At 35.7% G+C, this 4,306-nt stretch overlaps 1 long non-coding RNA gene across 1 annotated transcript; it reads left to right on the top strand.

Annotated features, from left to right (window-relative positions):
• The first annotated feature begins 884 nt into the window (after positions 1 to 884).
• On the top strand, positions 885 to 3,935 carry LOC126660018 (uncharacterized). Its single transcript, XR_007635188.1, has 3 exons — positions 885 to 1,048; positions 2,803 to 2,888; positions 3,619 to 3,935. It is a non-coding gene; the product is annotated as an uncharacterized LOC126660018 (long non-coding RNA).
• Positions 3,936 to 4,306: the final 371 nt, after the last annotated feature.

Raw genomic sequence — 4,306 nt, 5'->3', positions numbered from 1 at the left:
TGAGTTGTTGGCTTAGGGTTTTGAGAATTTTATGGCTGTTTTGGTTATATTGTGTTACGGACGAATCGAACATGTCGAAATCATGTTGTTATTGTCGTTTTTGATGGTTTTTAAATTGGGTTTTGTGTGAAATTTGTATGGAAGCATGTCAGAATGATTTCGGGTTTTTTCCTGAGGATTAAACTGTTTTAAAATGAAGTTTAGGGGCTGGCCATGTTGCCTCACGACGTGAGACATTGTCTCGCGACGCGAGGATTGGTCTCACGACGCGTGGCTTCGTCTCGCGACAATAACAACATGATTTCGACATGCCACGCGGTATAAGTGTGAGAATTTAATCAAGGACTTCCAAATTAAGTTCGAGAAATAAGAATTTAGACCGAAGCGGGTCTATTAAAATTATATATCGTAGAATAATAAATTAAGCGGAATTTATTATTTGATAAATTGGAATTTAGCGGGACTAAGAAAAATATATAATTTAAAATAAAATAAATGGTAAGTCCCGAGCTAATAAATTTTACGATAAAGTTCGTAAAATAATATTTAGGAGTTAATATTAAATTTTAGTAATTTGAACAAAAGTATCTTAAACTAAACGGAACTTGACAATCAGAATAAGGAAAATAATATAAATAAATTATTTGGACCCGGATAAATAAATAATGCGACGGAGTCCATTATTTATCGATAAAGAACAATCGTCAAGGTTCCGTTTAATTATGAAAATAATTTGGAATTAAATCGAAAAATTGAGATGTTGAGGGAGTTAGTTGGATTAATTGAACAAGTTGGAGCATTTGTATGTTATTTTCCCCATCAATTGAAGGAAATGAAGACACCTAACCCCTCCACCTCCTTAATTTCTCTAGCATAATTAAAGATCAAGATCAAAAACAAAAATGAAAGCGCCAACCTTCTTCATCACCGCCATCACCCTCAACATTCATCTTGCGCACCCACCACGGCGGAAGCCATATCTCGACAATCCGACCACCAAATTCAGCGATTCAAGCTTGGTTATGAAGCCAACACACCAAGGATTAAGGTAACCTCTTAAACTTTGAATTTGGTTAGGAAATTAGGGCTGATTGCTGAAGTTGAAGTGAATTGAAATTTTGTTTTGTATGTTTGCTGAAAATTGCAGAAATTTTGATGGTTTTGAGTGAGGTTTGAGAGTTCTGATGGTTAGGTGTGTTAGCGATTGATTGTGTATCGAGGTAGCACGTCGAGGTATACCGAAAGAGGCCCGGTTCTTCCCAAAAGGAGCAGAACCATTCTGCTCATACGAGCAGAATGAACTCTGCTCACATGAGCAGAGTTCGGGCTGTTGTTGGGGACTGTTTGGGCAGTCCCCGATCCGTCTAGGAGGTCTTCTTATGAACGAACATCGAGTCTAAGCAATTACGTAGTGTTTCAATGCTAGATTCATAAATTTAAAGGGGTTTAGGGCTGCAATAAGAGACTGCAGAATTTCAGTCCTAAAGCAGTCCAAGAAGCCATGTTTGGACCAAGATACAGAGGTCTTTAGGCGATGGTTTTCGAGAAGGTTAGAATGGTATATCGTAAGGGATATACGGAGAGTGAAACATGATAGTCGGATTAGGATTTGAATATTTAAATATGGATGGGTTGATTGAAATAGATGGGGTGTTGAAAGAGTAAAAATCTGGAAATAAAGTAAATCAAGTCACGAAGGCTACTTCGCCTATAAAAACGGACCTCAATCTGTAATAATATTAACCCGAAAATGGATAGAATAAATAAATGATATTGCATAGATGAGATTTAAGTGAAATAAACGTGGTGTTGTTAAGTCGGATTAAAAATTATCCGTGTTTGAAGTTAAGTCAAAAACTGGAAATATAAGTTAGAAAAATAAACTAAGTGTTAAAACATAATAAAAGGGAAACTTTGGAATTAAATTGTGAACAAACGGTAAGTCGGAATTAGTTGAAGTTTTCACGGATATTGTAGATGGGAGTATGGAGTTTATGAATGTCGGATTTGTTTTGGGTTATTACTGCTGTAGGTACCCTGTTCTGCTGTCTGAAAACAGCAGCCTTGTGGACTGTTTTGCAGCCTTAGAATGTTTAAATCAGGGAACCAACTTCCGAGCTAGTTTCCGACATCTTCGGGTTTTATTTTGAGTCCGAGGTCTGAAGGAAAGTTGTAGAGGACATTGTGGACTATAAGAATATCAAATTTGTTTTAGGTTTTGACTACCGTACATGCTCTGTTTTTAAGTCTGAAACAGCAGCATTAAGGCTGTTTATACAGCAATAAAATTTCAGATTTGAGGTACCAACTTCAGGACACATTTCAGACACCTTAGGACATTAATTTGAACATGAGGTCTAAATAAAAGACGTAGACGGGATTACAGACTTTAAGAATGTCAAGTCTGTTAGGGAGTCGGGCTGTTTTAAGTAAACTTTTTAATAGCTCAAAAACGACAAGTTAATTAGTTTTAGGAAAACTAGTTTTAGCTAACAAAATTTTAGCTCATTAATTATTGGGTAATTAATTAGCATTTTGAGTCAAGATTAATTATAAATTATGGAAAAGTGACTTATTAAATTAATTATCGATTTACCTCGATAATTAATTTAATTTAGCTAAATTGGATAGCTAATAAATAACATTTGGACTAATGTTATTTATTAAATGAGATTATAATTTTAACACGATATCAATTTGTTCCGAGGCAAAATAAATTGATTTATTCGCTAAGTCTTCTATATCTAGAACACCTTAGATTAGGATCCATTTTAATTACGATTTATTATCGTATTTTCATAGACTCGACGAGGCGATTATCAAGGGGGCGCGGAACGTAAAGAACGCGACATCGCTTTGCTAGGACCGAAGTCTTTGGATAGCAATTTGTGAATTTGCTATTTACTTTCGTATATTATCATTATAAGTTGTTATTTGTGTGGTAATCTATTAATTGCATTGCATATATGTTATTACTTGGGTAATTCATGTGAATACTTTGTTCATAATATCGCTTGGATGCATTATTTGACATATTGTTGTTATTTGTAAATTGTGATGTTTGATTTAATGATCCGAGGAAACGAGCTACCTATTGGGCGTCAATAGGCTGTGTGATCACCAGTGTCCGGGTCAATCATAGAATTAGTATAGATAGATGCTTGTATTTAAAAAAAATGTTTGATATGATCTCGTTAAATGATGATTATGATTGGGAGTAAGGAGGATTATGTTTTTGGTAGATACGTGAGTAACTCGGTTGAACTATCTCGGAACCCGTATCTAGTGAGTAACTCGGTTGAACTATCTCGGGACTCACACCTTGGGATTAAGCAGTGACATGATGTAACTCGGTTGAACTATCTCGGGACTATGTCACGTGGTAACGAGTAACTCGGTTGAACTATCTCGGGACCGTACCACTTGGATTAAAATGATATGATATAATATTAATGGATACAATATGAGTAGGATACGGATAGGAAATATTATGAATTTAAGATTAGGGTTTCATCGGATCAAATATTGTTGTTTGTTTTAATATATGTTTATGCAATTTATATTTATAATATCTTAAGTAAATGCGAACTCGCTCAGCGTTGTCTGACCCCCCAATAGTGTTATGTTTCAGGTGTATAGTATCGAATGTAACGGACTTCTATCCTTGTTCCAGAAGTCCGCGAGTACAGAAAGAAGGAACCAATCAGTAGTGCTGCAGTAGCCGAGTCCTAGAGTGTAATTATGTTTTGTCAAACGGTTTTAAATATTTTGTTTATACTCTGATATGAATAAAGGCTTTAGACTGCGCTTTTAAACCATTTATATATATGTGAGAAACATGGCATTGCTTGATATAAGATATCGCGTTGTAAGACCCTGATTTCTAAAGATCGTTTTGTATCGTTTAAAGAAGTTTTATAAAAACGTTTTGAGAATGTTTCGCGAAAAATTTATAGTGATTTTTAGGCTTGCTACGGGTTTCGGAGCTACCACTCCCATTCCCTAGCGCCGGTCGCGGCCCTCAATTTTGGGTCGTGACAAAGGTGGTATCAGAGCAATGGTTAGATTCATAGGCCATTGCTTATAGGTGATCGTCTGTACCTAGGTTTAACATTGTCACTAGGTTAAGCTAGGAACTACTGCAGCTATAGGACTCGAGTCATGTCATTGATAGGTCCTCGTTTGTTTTCTAAACTTCTAACTCTCCTCGATAGGATGCGAGTTTTTATAATCGATTGCTTTGTGAAACGTTGTTTGTTCTATATGGAATATGTGTATGCGATAAGGATGCGTGTTTCATTTATAA

Source organism: Mercurialis annua, linkage group LG8 (genome assembly GCF_937616625.2).
Source record: "Mercurialis annua linkage group LG8, ddMerAnnu1.2, whole genome shotgun sequence".
Classification (NCBI taxonomy): domain Eukaryota; kingdom Viridiplantae; phylum Streptophyta; class Magnoliopsida; order Malpighiales; family Euphorbiaceae; genus Mercurialis; species Mercurialis annua.
Note: the sequence above shows the minus strand (reverse complement) of the source record. Positions and strands in the feature narration are given on the sequence as shown.